The sequence below is a fragment of the Mustela nigripes genome, chromosome 5, assembly GCF_022355385.1.
Source record: "Mustela nigripes isolate SB6536 chromosome 5, MUSNIG.SB6536, whole genome shotgun sequence".
Classification (NCBI taxonomy): Eukaryota; Metazoa; Chordata; class Mammalia; order Carnivora; family Mustelidae; genus Mustela; species Mustela nigripes.
Genome location: NC_081561.1, coordinates 20342070 through 20357029, shown reverse-complemented (window position 1 = coordinate 20357029; position 14960 = coordinate 20342070). Strand labels below are relative to the sequence as shown.

Genomic DNA, 14960 nt, shown 5'->3' with positions numbered 1-14960 from the left:
TCCACCAGTAGATGAATGGATAAAGAAGATTTGGTGTGTATATGTGTGTGTGTGTGTGTGTACACACAGTGGAAATCTATATACTATTCAACCATAAAAATGAATGAAATCTTGGCATTTGTGAAAACATGGGTGGACCTTGAGGGCGTTATGTTAAGTGGAAGAAGTCTGACAGAGAATGACAAATACCATATAATCGTATTTGTATGTGGGTTCTAAAAAACAAAACAACAAACAAACAAAAAGCAAGCTCAAAATACGCCGAACAGATTGGTGATCGCTTGAGGGAGATGGGGTGGGGAGTGGGCACAATGGGTGAAAGGGGTCAAAAGGTACAACTTCTAGCAATAGAATAAGTAAGTCATGGAGGTGGGATCTGCAGCATCACAACTATTATTATCCCGCTGTACTGCATGTTGGAAAGTTGCTAAGAGAGTTGATCTTCAAGGTCCTCAGGATAAGAAAAAGATACTTGGAATGTTGTGTGGTGATGGATGTTCACTAAACTTACGGTGATGGTCATTCTGCAGTGTATACAAACTGAATCATTATTTTGTGCACCTGAAACTAATATATTGTTATATATCAATTATATCTCAGTAAAAAATAGTTAAAAAGAAAAACAGGTCCCAAAAAACTGAGAGATTTTGTTTCTAGCAGACACCTACTGTGAGAAAGATGAAAAATTCTTCAGGCTACGGGAAAATAATCCCAAGGTACAAGCATGGAGGTATAGTAGGAGTGAACACCTAAGAAGGGCTAAATATATAAGAAAATGGACTATTTAAAGCAACCTCATGTCTTAGGAAGCTTACATATAGAACAAAAATACACGGCAACAATAGCACAGAGCGGGAGGGGTGTGAATGTGGAGTAGAGCTGCTGAAATTTCTTGTCCTGCTTGAGAAGGGACGGTAGTAAGTTAAGGATACATATGCAAATTTTTAGTGTAGTCACTAAACCATCTATCTATATAGATACATAAAATAATGTATACATAACCTATAGATATATAAAATATATACAAATATATACAAATAGATACAATTAAAAGCTAACAGAGGATATAAAATAGAATATTGAAAAATATTTGATTCAGAAGTAGGCAGAGGAGGAGAAGGGAACAAAGCAGAGACAGAACAAATAGAAAAGAAATAGCAAGATCACAGACTTAGAAGCAAACCAAATTAGTAATGACATTAAATATGAATGGACCAATCATTCCTATTAAAAGACCAAAATTACTAAATTAGCTTTTAAGAGGACATGGCTATATGCTATTTACAAAAGATGCATTTTAAATAGAAGAATACAGACAAATTCAAAGTCAGTAGATGAATAGAGCTGTGCTATAAATGCTAACCAAAAGAAAGCTGGTGTGTCTATATTAATGTGAAAGGGACTTTAAAGCAGAAATATTTCCTAGAGACATTTCATAATTGTAAATGGGTCAGCGGGACAACAACAAAAAAGTTGACTTGTGTACACCCAGTAACCTCGCTTTAAACTATGTAAAACAAACACAGAATGACAGAACTGAAAACAAAATCAAACTCAAAGTTGGAGATTTTGACACCTGTGAGTAATTGGTAAATCAAAACAATAAAACATGAGTCATATAAAAGATTTAACAACTCTGTCAACTAACTGGACCTAATTAACATGGCTACAACAGTACACCCTAAAACTGCAGAAACATCCTTATCAAGAGAGATGAAATTGTATGAAATAAATTTGGTAATAATTGTAATATATAAATAATAAATAATATACTATATTATTTATATATGATACTATTTATAATATAAATAAATGTAATAAATTTAACATGTAATAAATTTAGTAAATTTCAAATGCAAAGGAACCTAGTGGTCAAAAAGAAAAAAATCCAGAAGAATAAAAACAAAGGTGGAGAATTGATTACAATACCAGATTTTAAGAGCTTCAGTAATTAACATAGTGTGGTATCAGTATTGGAGTAGACAAATTATAGACCAAATGAACAGAACAGAGTGAGAAATACTCAGACTTAAAGAATTATTTGATTCCTAACAAAGACACCACTGCAGTGCTGTGGGGAAAAAGAGAGTGGGTTTATTTGGTAACAAAAATGATGCCAAGATAATTGTATATTGACACGGTGAAAAAAAATGAACCTTGACCTCTATTTCATACCATATATAAAAAATAACTTTTATATCATTGTTGTAAGTTTGCAGAGAAGACATAGGAGGATATCTTAATAATCTTGGAGTAGGCAAAAAACTTTTTACACAGGACATAAGAAAGCTAAGCATAAAAAAAACCCAAATACTAAGAGAAGATATTGATACTACAATGAAGAATATATCCCCCCTCCCCCGACCTGTTTAAAAAATGGGCAAAACACTTGAACAGCCACTTCACAAGAGGCTATGCCAATGGTCATAAAGCATATGAAAAGATACGTATCCGGGAAATACAAAATACAATGGCAGTTAGAGCCTTCTATAGACCCACAAGAATGGGTCAAATTTTTAAAAAGTAACAGTACTGAGTGTTGACAGAAATGTGAAACGTCTGAAATTCTTATGTGTTTAGTGGGTATGTACACTGCTGCAACCAGTATGGAAAGTTGCCACTACTTCTAAACTAATGTGTCCAGGAAATTCAACCCCAAACATATACTCAAAAGAAATGAGGATATGTATATACATATCTCTCTCAACCCAGAGGCACATACAGGAATGTTCATACCCCAAACCTCGAAACAATCCACATGCTCAGTAACAGGAGAAAGAATAAATATCTTATGGAATTTTCATCTGATGAAATTTGACACAGAAACAAAAGGATAGACATTATGTTGAGCAAAAGAAGTAGGTAAAAAAGAGTGGTGCTGCATGATTCCATTTATTTATTTATTTTTATTTATTCTTTTTTAAAATTCATTTTTAAAGATTATATTTATTTGCCAGAGCGAGAGCACAAGCAGGGGTAGGGGCAGGGAGAGAGAGAGAGGGAGAAGCAAGCTCCTCACTGAGCAGGGAGCCTGATGTGGGGCTCTATCCCAAGACCCTGGGATCATGACCTGAGTTAAAGGCTTAACCAACTGAGCCACCCGGGTACCCCCACGTGATTCTATTTATATGAAACTCATAAACAGGCAAATATAATTGTAGGTGATAGAAATTAGGAAAGTGGTTATCTGTCACTGAAGGGTTGACTGGAAATGGCCATGAGAGAACTTTCCAGAATACTTGATATATTCAAATCTTTAAGTAATGCTTGCATGGCGGTATACCCAAATAGAATTTAACTAAAGATCATGCTGTGTATGCCTTTAGTGTGTGTAGCAGCTTGGAGAAAGACAAAGATATTTAAAGGAACCCGCTCTTCAACACTTTAAAAAGCGGGAGTCCACTAACATTATCTGTAAAGGGCCAGATGGCAGATGTTTTAGGCTTTCAGGTCATTTTCTCTGTTATAACTGTATGAATCTGCTGCTGTGCCAAAGCAGATAGAGACAGTAGGTAAATAAATGACCATGGCTGTGTTCTGTTAAACTCCGTTTACAAAAATCAGTTTACCAACTCCTGCTTTAAAACAATAACAAGGGGTGCCTGGGTGGCTCAGTGGGTTAAAGCCTCTGCCTTCAGCTCAGGTCATGGTCCCAGAGTCCTGGGATCGAGCCCCATATCGGGCTCTCTGCTCAGCGTGAGCCTGCGCCACCGCCCCCCCCCCCCCGCCTGCCTCTCTGCCTACTTGTGATTTCTATCTGTCAAATAAATAAATAAATCTTAAAAAAAAAAATAAAACAATAACAAGTTTACACCCCCCACACCCCCCATTACAATAAGTCACAAAGTACAAATCGTTCTTCTGTAATAGGTAATTATCATGGTAAACTCTCTTGTAACCTAAATATAATATGATTGGTTTTTTTATTTAAAAAAAAATTGGGGGCACCTGGGTGGTTCAGTTGATTAAGCATCTGCTTTCCACTCGGGTTATGTTCCCAGAGTTTGGGATTGAGCCCCAGGCCAGGTCTCTGCTCAGTGGGGAGCCTGCTTCCCACTCTCCCTCTGCCTGCCTCTCTACTTACTTGTGCTTTCTCTATTTGTCAAATGAATAAAATCTTAAAGATTAAAATCTTAAGATTTTAAATCTTTTTTAAGTCTTAAGATTTAAATCTTAAAGATTGAAAAAATGTTGTTTTTAAGTAATCTCTACACTCAACTTGGGGCTGGAAATCACAACCCAGAGATCAGGGGTTACACAGTCCACTGCCTGAGCCAGCCAGGCACTGCAGTGTGATGGTTTTTGAAGTACTGAGAGTAAGGCATGTGTTTGTGTTGGTAAAGGTGAAAAGAGATGCCAAGTAATCATACCCAAGTAATTGTAAAATATCTCTCCTACCTCTCTCTCTTTCCTGTACATTGTCCTGTCTTTCCTACTGAATCAGGAATGAATTTTCCCTCAGTGTTTAACAAATCCTCTGGGACCCTCATTATACAGTACCTACTGTGTCGGGAGCTCAGATAGAGTGAAAATCAAACTGTATATGGTTCCTGGCTCTCAAGGAAGTGTCTGGTGAGAGTCAGAAACAAGCAAATCCACAGAGAAATAAGTACTATGTAGGTGGGGTAAAGAAAAAGAAATTGGCAAGTTAGGAAGAATGGAAAGACCACAACTTATTTTTATTATTTTTTTAAGATTTTGTTTATTTGACAGAGAGAGATGGTGAGAGAGGGAACACAAGCAGGGGGAGAGGGAGAGAGAGAAGCAGGCTCCCCACTGAGCAGGGGGCCTGATGTGGGGCTCAATCCTGGGACTCCGGGATCATAACCTGAGCCAAAGGCAGACACTTAGCGATTGAGCCACCCCGGTGCCCTGTAAGCGCATAATTTAAAGATGGAGTTGACCGAGCGGACTTCTCCAAGATGGGGTCATCCAATGGGAGACCTAAAGAATGAACAGAATTCATCAGCATGAATGGGGAGGAACATGGGGGATGGAGAGAGAGCACTTCCTGTAGAGACAACAGATGGGGCCAGGGCTGGAGAAAGGAGAGCTTAGGGCATGAAGCTAGTAGACCTGGCATGCAATGAGCAAGAAGGCAAGTGGCAGAGAGGAAAATGAAGTGATGGGTACGGCCCAGACCAGGCGAGGTACTAGGTTATATGAAGAAGTTCAGATTTTATTCCAAATTCAGTGAGAAGTCATGGACTAGTTTTAAGTATATGAATGACATGGCCTGATTAACATTTTTAAGATTTTTTCTTTAAGTAATCTCTACACCCGTTGTGAGGCTCGGATTTACTTCCCTGAGATCAAGAGTCACATGCTCTACCAACTGAGCCTGCCAGGTGCCCCAACCTGATTAACATTTAAAAAAATATCCCTCTAGGGGATGCCTGGGTGGCTCAGTGGGTTAAGCCTCTGCCTTCTGCTTAGGTCATGACCTCAGGATTCTAGGATTGAGTCTCATGTTGAGCTCTCTGCTCAGTGGGGAGCCTGCTTCCCCCCACCGCCCCCGCCTGCCTCTCTGCCTACTTGTGATCCTTCTCTGTCAAATAAATAAATAAAATCTTTAAAAAAAGATATCCCTCTAGCTGCTCTGTGGAGAATTCATGGGGAGGACACTAAGATGGGGTGTCCTCCCCATGGGGAGGGATGTAGTGTTGTGGTGACCCAGTCTAGAGATGATGGTGGTGGTTTGGGTACGAGGAGAGGAGGAGAGAAGTGAATGGTTTGTGATATATTTGGGGGATAAAATTGATAGAATGTCCTAATGGACTCTTGGGGAGATGAGGAAAAAAAAGATTTGGGATTAGGGAAGTACAAAATAATCATTTCGGGAGTGATCAGCCGAGTTTATTAGAGATACATAATTAGGATGCTAAGCAGTGTTTAGGTTGGAGACATCGACTTTTCATCTAGACCAATCGGTTCTGTTGTGTGTTTTCTTCAGTCTGGGTGAGAACAGATAGATGGTTGCATTCATCTTGGTGGGGTTTGGTGTGTCCCACGGCGGGTGCGGTGGGGGAAGAGAAGCATGGCCGTGGCTATAGTGTTTTCAAAGGACTTACCATAATGAGAGTGACTCTAAGGATCCAGGTACAAGAAGAAGTAAAGGCAGGTGGGGCGGACGGGCAAAGAGAAGCCAAGGGGTTGTGGGTTGGCAGTCTTCATGAGATGAAAGATGGCGGAATGGCAGGGGGAGGCATTGAGTAGGTTGAACGAAAAATAGCTTTATGAGGGAGTGGGGTGTCTGATTTCTGATTTTGTAAGTTGCTGAGGTAGGGAGTTGAGTGAACCAGTAGCTCAGCATCTTGGGTGGGTCATCCGAGATACGTTGACGTTGTCTAATATGATGACAGAAGTTAAGGCGGACTGGAAGTCCGCTGCTGAAATCTCAGGTGAATGAAGAGAAGTGACCGCAGATGACAGTGACCAGGAGGGAAGTGTGATGGAGCTGAATGTAGGAGTCTCAAAAGAGAGGGGATATTTACAGGAGGAAGCAGGTTCAACGTCTGCAAGTCGGCAAACGTTGATCCAGCCGCCAAACTTGAGGTGAGAATAAGCAGTTTCTGCTTAAAAGGCTGGGGTGGGGGAGGGGGTGCTGTTCTCAGACAGCCCTTGGGTTTCACTGAGGCAGATACGGGGAGAGGGTGTGGAGAGCAGAGGTGAAGGGCACTGGAAAGTTGGTTGAGCACAGGGCAGAATTTCCAAGGGCACAATGAAGTCCAGAGTTGGGTCACATGGAGTGTGGATGTCGATAAAGGATTTCTGGAGGGGCTTTACAGCTGGTGATGAGTCACTGGGAGATTCTTAGCTCTTGGAAGGAGGTGGGCACTTAGCCTAACGCTGAAGTCTGAAGTGCTTTTTGTTTTGTCATTGTTGTTTTTTTTTTAACAACAAATTTGGTAACCATTTGGGTCATTCTCCTCTTAAAGTTCTCTTTTCGGGGCGCCTGGGTGGCTCAGTGGGTTAAGCCACTGCCTTCGGCTCAGGTCATGATCTCAGGGCCCTGGGATCCAGTCCCACATCAGGCTCTTTGCTCAGCAGGGAGCCTGCTTCCTCCTCTCTCTCTCTCTCTGCCTGCCTCTCTACCTCTCTACGTACTTGTGATCTCTCTCTGTCAAATAAATAAATAAAATCTTAAAAAAAAAAGTTCTCTTTTCATTTCGAAGTTGAGGATAAAAATGCACAACAAATGAATGAGTGCAGAATTTTTGCTTGGGATGATGAACATGTTCGAGAAATGGGTGATGGTGGTAGTTGCACAACACTGCAAATGTACTTCATGCCACCGAATTATACACTGAAAAAATAGTGAAAATTGGTGAATTGTATATTTTGTATGTTTTACCACACACATCAAAAAACCCCATGCAACATTAAAGGTTGTAAATGTGCAGCCTGTTGGCTAAATCTGCTCTCAGACAGGTTTTCCTTGGCCTCAGATTCTTCTGGCTATCGTGTGTGGACAAAAAAATGAGATTCGTTTCTAACATTTAGAATCTGGAGATTTTGTATAAACCCTTCTAAAACTGGGCTGCCCCATAACTGGAGACACACATTCCTACTTGGATACAACCTGTTGGAGCCAAGGAAGGCCAACTCCCCCCACCCCCCGCTTCCTAGCACGTACCTCCACTTCCTACACCATGCTCTTGTCAGCACTGACATCTAAGCTCTCCTGTCGTTCAGCCCGGTGCCCGCCTGGTTGCTTCTCTTTTTGACAATTCACAGAATGGCCAAATCGTTTTAAAGCTCAGCTTCTACAAAGATGAGCAAATAAAAAGTAGACTGAGCAGGGCTTTGTGTTTCAAGAAAAGTAGGAGAAAACATTTCTTGGTGGAAATGAAGCTGCTGTTGAATGTGTAAACAAAGTACGTCCCAAGAATACAATCTGGCCAACGCTGGTTATTTTTATTACCTGTCCAACTCCTGAGGGTGGCCGTGTTTGCCTCCCCGATTTATGAAAACTGTGTTATTACTTTAAGTTTTAAATGATTTGTGTAAAGCAGAGAACGTAACACAATCTGAAGGTCATAGAAAATCTCCCAATTTTCAGGACTTTAACCAAGAAAAGCATTACAGCTTTGAGACTTTTGAGAACATCTGTGAGGCATTCATTAATTCGTGGATTAAACTACTGTTCTCAATATTTGCGCATAGGAAAACGGTGTTACATTTTCTGGTGTGTGTGTGTGAGAGAGAGGAAGGTGTCACGTAGATCTCTCTTACTCATTGGCACATAAATGCATTGTTTGTGCCAAATCAGTCAGTGGAGATGAGAACATTAAATCATTGTGTGTCAACATTGCTGCAAACAAAAAAAGTTCTAGTACACAAAGTGGGCACGTACTGTCACCAGAAAAAGTGCACTGGCTTCTTTTTGACAGTAAAAATATAATAAACACCAGTATTCTGGCACTATGATTGATCTAGTCTAAAATACCCTTACACTTCTAAATTTAAATTCAAGGCAGGTTGACTTTTTTTTTTTTTTTTTTTTTTAAGTTCTCTTCCTTTTGGATGAACTTAACTTTTGGACCTCTTTGCTTGGTAATTAATGAATTACCCTATCACCAGATGAGAGTTGAAAAGACACTTAATGAGAATGAAAATGTCCAATTTCTACTTAGAAAGGGAGGGTTATGCCAGGACCTGTCAGCCACAGGCTGACATCTCTTGGTGTACTGGGACATTAAGGCAGTAAGTCCCTACTGGACATACCAAGGCCCGGGTATAAGGCCAGGCTAAGCCATGTAAAAGCATGGAGGGTGTATTTGTTACCTAGACTGGCTGTAACAAAATACTACCAACAGATTAAACCACAGAAATTGGTTCTCCATCATGGTTCTGGATTCTGGAAATCTGTAATCCAGATGGCAGCAAGGCCATGCTCTGTCTGAAGGCTCTGGGAGAGAATCTGTTCTATGCCTTTCTCTTCCCTTCTGGTGTCACCAGCAAACCTTGGCCTCCTTTGGCTTATAAACACCACTCCAGTCTCTGCCTCCATCGCCACGTCATGGTCTCCCGGTGGGTCTGTATGTCTCTTCTCTTTTTATAAAGACAACGGGCATATTGGTGTAGGGCCCACCCAAATGACCTTTTGGTAGGGTTATGTTGGCAAAGACCCTGTTTCCAAACGAGATCATATGGACAGGAACCACAGCTTAGGACTTCAGTGTATCTTTTTGGAGGACACAATCCAACCTATAACAGAGGGACAGAACAGTGGACAGACCACGATCATGAATTAACTCTTTTGTTAGACTCTGGCCCAGCCATAACCCGTAACAGCTGTGGCTGCCTTTATTCCCCTGAGCCAGCTCTGGCTTCTTTCTATTCCGGCAAACTAATCAATGTGTCAGCTGTCATCCACTGACACAGGTTCCTCCCTTATGCATGCTCTCCCCTTGCCTCAAACCCTGGAAACAGAATGCCCTGCGTGGAAGCTGGAACACCATTCCCACGGACATCGTCCATCTGTCATTTCCCAGGTCTTTAATTCCTTTCCTGTGCTGCGTAGATTTCCTACTGTCTTCGCTTGCACACCGTGCAGCTCCCTTGCCCAATTTCGTTCTCGTTCGCCCAGCTGTTGAAACCCCCTTGAGTACGTCCAGCTCTTCAGTCTCTGGGCCACTGAGCACAGCTTAACTCACTGCCTTGCTCTCCGTTCTCTCCAGAGACGCTGCACGCCACCCACAAGCTCCTCACACGTGGGACATCCCCCATTTCGCCTCACTCACACCTTTCTCTTCAATTCTCTCTCTCTTTTTTTTTTAAAGATTTCATTTATTTATCTGACAGAGATCACAAGTAGGCAGAGAGGCAGACAGAGAGAGAGGAAGGGAAGCAGGCTCCCTGTGGAGCAGAGAGCCCCACGTGGGGCTCGATCCCAGGACCCTGGGATCATGACCCGAGCTGAAGGCAGAGGCTTTAACCCACTGAGCCACCCAGGTGCCCCTTCTCTTCAACTCTTAATTCATGGAGAAAATGCACAGATACTTTACTAATCTCATGCCACCAGATTTACAAATTAGCCTGGATGGGGACCCACCACATTTCTCTTTCCCATTTGTGACAAAGGAAGCTAAGTCCATGCCAGGTCAGAAGCCTCCCTGCCCCGCCTTTTCCACCCCCCGTCTCTGCATTCAGTCTCTTTCTGTCCTCTGAAGATTCCTATGCCTTTCTAGCATTTCTGCTGCACCTCTGATCTCCATCTCTTTCATTTGCTCTTTCCCAGCAACATTGTCAGAGTCTCTTCCATTTTCTGTTAACAAATGATCCTTCTTTCACTTGGAAGTCCTCCCTTAACCTGATATTCACTTTTGTTTTTAAAAGCTCATTACAGTATGCTTTATTTATATGATCTTTTACAGGTACTTACCTTCAGTTTCTCTTGCTTTCTCAGTAGCATGTGACACATTTTTTGCTTTCTATTTGATGGCTTCCAGACACCTAGAACTTGTGGTTTTCCTTGTAACTTGCTGATGTGTTTTCTCATTCTTCTCTGTTTCTCTTTCTCTCACTGCCCCATAAATAGGGTGTTTCGCGTCTGCCCTTGGCCATCTTTGTTCCTCACTCCATGGGATTCCCATGAGATTTCTGCCGCACTCGTGAATTCACGTGATGACAGTTTTGGATCTGTAAGTCTAGATCAGACTGCTTCCCACAGACTCCTATTCACATAGCCAACTGTTTACCAGACAACTTCACTTAGACGTCCTATGGACACCTCAAATGTACCATGTCAAAAATTCAACTCATACTCTCTACTCCTCAGCACCCCTCTATCTTGCCTTAACCCCTGGGTTTCCCATCTCATTGAACTCTGACCCCATTTATCCACACCAGAGACTGGGTGTCATCTGTAGCTCATATCCTTTTGTCCTTACCACTTGAGGTGCTTCTCCTTGTTTCCAGTGGCCTGTGTCTGTGTGGGGTTTTTTTTTTTGTTGTTGTTGTTGTTGTTTAGTTTTGTGTGAGGAAAGCAAACCTTTTAGGAAGCGATGGAAACTGTTCTGCCTTGTGCAGAGCAAACTGGAAACATTGGGTCAATGACTCATGGGAATTGGCTTATAAATTCCCCAACTCCTCAATCTCTTGGGTGAGATCTCTTGGCATTTGTTTTATATCATTTCTTTTTAAGATTTTATTTATTTATTTGTCAGAGGGAGAGAATAAGTAGGGGGAGCAGCAGACAGAGGGAGAAACAAGCTCCCTGCTGAGCAAGGAGCCCAATGTGGGACTCAATCCTAGGGCCCTGGGATCAGGACCTGAGCCAAAGGCAGACATCTAACTGACTGAGCCATCCAGGTGCCCCTATTGTATATCATTTCCTAGGATTTGTTCACGAATTCATGGTACAGTTGGCTTGATAAACCACTCTTTCTTGGCTACCTTCCCTTCTCCATGTCACTTCCTCTCTTTCCTACCCATGTTCCCTGTTCCCAAATGAACTACTTGTTCTTGATCCTTCCTTTAAGTCTGTTTCTGGAGGAAACCAAAGAAAGACATCATCCTTCTTTCTACTCCTTTCTTTTCTATTACCAAATTCTTTTATTTCTGCTTCACAATTGTCTTGAGAAGCTCATGTCACTCCAGCCCCAATGCCACTAGCCTGATGCTTGCTTGCCGTCTTCTCTAGCCTGGATCACTGCAACGGCCTCCTACCTGCTCCCTTCAGTATTGTCCCCCTCCAACCCTTCCTCTTCCTTCCAGCAGTGATCTTTCCGATATGCAAATCTGCTGAAATCGAGGAGTAAACTTCTCAGGTGTCAATTTAGAATTGAGAAACTGTCCTTGAGAAAATTCCAGAGCTCTATTAAAAGGAGTACCCTGTCATTTCCCTGTTACAGCACTTCTCACCCTGAACAGGAACTATCTATTCACTCAGCTGAATTCCTCACCAGACTGTAGCCTCTTTCAGGAGAGGAACAAAAGTATTTGTCTTTCTCTTCTTTTCTTTTCCTTTTCTCTCCCTATCTTTGCTGTTGTTGTGTTCCTAGATTGTAACTCCACGTTATAGTTAGTCTAACTAAAGGTTTGTCAGTTTTGTTTATCTTTACAAGAAGCTAGCTCTTAATTTTATAGATCATTTCTATGATTTTTCTGGTCTCTAGTCATTTATTTCTGCTCTCATCTTTGTATTTTCTTCTTTCTGCTAACTTTGGTTTTTGTTTCTTTTTCTAGTTCCTTGAGGTATAAAGTTAGGTTGTTTATTTGAGACCTTTCTTTTTCTTAATGTAGACATTTATTGCTATAAACTTCCCTCTTAGAACTGTTTTATTCTATCTCAACAATTTTGGTAATTTGTGTTTCCATTTTCATGTAATTCAAGGTATTTTTAATTTCCCTTTTGATTTCTTATTTGACCCAGTGTTTCCTTATTGATTTTCTCCCTGGATGACCTGTCTAGTATTGGAAGTTGTGTATGAATTCCCCTACTAGTATTGTATTGTTTTCTGTATCTCTCTTTAATTATATTAGTATTTGCTTCATATATTTAGCTGCTCCCATGTTGCACACCCATATATTTACAATTGTAATAGCCTCTTGAATCGACCCCTTTAATATTATATAATGACTTACTTTTGTCTTATTACAGTTTTGACTTAAAGTCTATTTTATCTGATACACATAGAGCTATTTCTGGTCTCTTTAGGTTTTCATTTGCATGGAATGTATTTTTCCAACCCTTTACTTCACTTTGAAACTGTGTGTTTCCTTAAAGCTGAAGTGAGTATCTTGTAGGCAGCAGATAGTTGGGGTCTTTTTCTTCCTCTTTTTTTCTTTTTCTTTTCTTTTTTTTAAACCTGTTCAGCTACTGTATGTCTTTTGATTAGAGAATTGAATCCATTTATATTTAGTGTATATTAGTGTATATATAGTGTAAGTAAGGGATTACTAATGCCATCTTATTGACTGTTTTTTGGCTGTTTTTGTAGTTCTTTTGAACCTTTCTTTCTTGCCGTCATTGTGAATTAATGATTTTCCATAGTGGCATGCTTTGATTCCCTTCTGTTTACATTTATATATCTATTACAGGTTTTTGCTTTCTGGTTACTATGAGGCTTACATAACATCTTATCATTGTAATAGTCTGTTTTAAGCTGATAGCAACTTAGTTGTTTTTGTTTGTTTGTTTGTTTGTTTTTTGCAGTTTTATATCTTTATTTGATGGTCAGTGATTAGTTTTCATCCACATTAACTGTCTGTAGATTTTTGAAAATGGTTACAGGTACATAGGTAACTAAGGTATAGTGTTTTTTTGGTGAATCTTTATCCTTGTTACATTTTTTGGACATGGATACGGTATGGAACTTTCCTTATGCCTTTGGCCCAGACAGCTTTGTTGAGCCTGGTGTCAGTGTGCACTTCTGGAGTTCCCACCTCCCTCATGGAAAAGTGCCCCATCTCTTTGAGTGCTAGATAGGGCATGCTTCTTGAAGCCCACTCTGTGGACGTGCTTGTGGATAGTGATGGTGAATTCTCTGGTCACTACCTCAGAATGACCCTTCTTCTTGCCACCCTTTTTAGTAGGAGCCATTCTGTTGGGCCCAGATTGGAGAGGAAAGAAAGATAGAAATTTAAATTAGATTGTGGGGTGCCTGGGTGGTTCAGTTGGTTAGGTGTCCACCTTCAGCTCAGGTCATGATCCTGGGATCAAGTCCCAAGTTGGGCTCCCTGCTTAATGGGGAAACTGCTTCTCCCTCTCCCTCAAACCCTCCCCCCACTCATGCCGTCTCTCTCTCTCTCAAATAAATAAATCTTTTTAAGAAAGATTTTATTTATTTATTCGACAGAGATCACAGTAGGCAGGCAGGCAGAGAGAGAGAGAGGGAGAAGCAGCCTCCTTGCTGAGTAGAGAGCCCAATGTGGGGCTTGATCCCAGAACCCTAGGATAATGACCTGAGCTGAAGGCAGAGGCTTTAACTCACTGAGCCACCCAGAAGCCCTCAAATAAATAAATCTTTAAAAAAATTTGGTTGCATACAAAAACTACTCTTTCACCACCCCCTCATTTTATGGTTTTGATGTCACAGTTTACATAGTTTTTATATTGTGTTTCCATTAGCAAATAATTGTAGCCATAAGCTACAACTGTTATTAACTTCAATATTTTTGTGCTTTAATGGACATAAGCTTTGATACTTTTGTCCTTTAGCCTTTATATTGGAATTAAGTGATTAACACACTATCATATTATAGATTTAGACTGTGTAGTCACCTTTACCTTTACCAGTATATATTTTCACATGTTTTTAGCTTATTAATTAGTTTACTTTCATTTCAGCTTGAAGATATCCTCTCAGTATGTCTTAAAAGGTAGATGTAGTGGTGATGAACTGCCTTAGCTTTTGTTTGTCTGGGAAAGTCTTTATCTCAGATCCTTTGTTTCTGAAGGATAGCTTTTCTGAGTAAAGTATTCTGGGTTGGCAATTTTATTATTTATTTATTATTAATATATAATGTATTATTTGTTTCAGGGGTACAGGTCTGTGAAACATCAGTCTTAAACAATTCACAGCACTCACCATAGCACACACCCTCCCCAGTGTCCATCACCCAGCCACCCTATCCTTTTCCCCTCCCCAGCAGCCCTCAGTTTGTTTCCTGAAATTAAGAGTTTTTTATGGTTTGTCTTCCTCCCTGGTCCCACCTTGCTTCATTTTTTCCCTCCCTTTCCTCCACGACCCTCTGCCCTGCCTCTCAAATTTCACATATCAGAGAGATCATATAATTGTCTTTCTCTCATTGACTTATTTCACTTAGCATAATACACTCTAGTTCCATCCACATCATTGCAAATGGCAAGATTTCATGTTTTTTTTTTTTTTTTTTTTAATGTGTGTGTGTATCTCACATCTTCTTTATTCATTCATCTGTTGATGGACATCTAAGCTCTTTCCATAGTTTGGCTATTGTGAAAATTGCTGCTGTAAACATTGGGGTGCACA

At 40.7% G+C, this 14960-nt stretch overlaps 1 pseudogene; it reads right to left on the bottom strand.

The window, feature by feature from the left end:
- Nucleotides 1-13190: 13190 nt before the first annotated feature.
- On the bottom strand, nt 13191-13549 carry LOC132017137 (large ribosomal subunit protein eL31-like; annotated as a pseudogene).
- Nucleotides 13550-14960: the final 1411 nt, after the last annotated feature.